At 46.4% G+C, this 595-nt stretch overlaps 1 protein-coding gene across 1 annotated transcript in view; it reads right to left on the reverse strand.

Moving 5' to 3' along the window:
• slc8a2b (solute carrier family 8 member 2b) overlaps positions 1 to 595 on the reverse strand; it is a 227,318-nt gene that overhangs the window by 4,122 nt on the left and 222,601 nt on the right.

The raw sequence follows: 595 nt of genomic DNA on the forward strand, positions 1-595 counted from the left end.
ATACAAACTCCACACAGAAAGGCCCGAAACGACCCGGATTCGAACCAACAACCTTCTTGCTGTGAGGCAGAAGTGCTAACAACTCAGCTGCCGTGCTGCCTCTTTCTTGATTAAAAGGTCAGTATGCCAGGGTCAGCGTTGTTGTTCTTGTTGTCCTCCACGGGTTCTTTCTGTCATTATTTTTTTTTACCTTGTACATGAATTACTACTAGAATGGCAAATGAATGTGGTATATTGGTTGTGATTAGGGATGTCCCGATCCCGATCTCGAGATCGGATCGGCCCAATCTTTTCCTATTTTCCTGTGATCGGAGCTCGGCTAAATTACCTGACTAGTCGCGCCGATCTTTACGGCAACTGCCGTAAAGTACCCGCTAGTTATTGCGCAATAACAAACCTCCGCGGCGGTGCAAAGCAAGCTGTCGAAGTGTGTAAGTTTTTACCTCGCGAGTGAAGCCTGTCCCTTAAAGCTACATGTCTGCAACATGGCAATTTCAAGAGGAGGTAGCAGCAGAGCTACATTTAACACCACCAACTGGATTCGTCATTTGAGGACAAAACATGACGATGTGTATGAAGCGTTTGGTAAAGCTGC

This window comes from Etheostoma spectabile, chromosome 3 (genome assembly GCF_008692095.1).
Source record: "Etheostoma spectabile isolate EspeVRDwgs_2016 chromosome 3, UIUC_Espe_1.0, whole genome shotgun sequence".
NCBI classification, from domain to species: domain Eukaryota; kingdom Metazoa; phylum Chordata; class Actinopteri; order Perciformes; family Percidae; genus Etheostoma; species Etheostoma spectabile.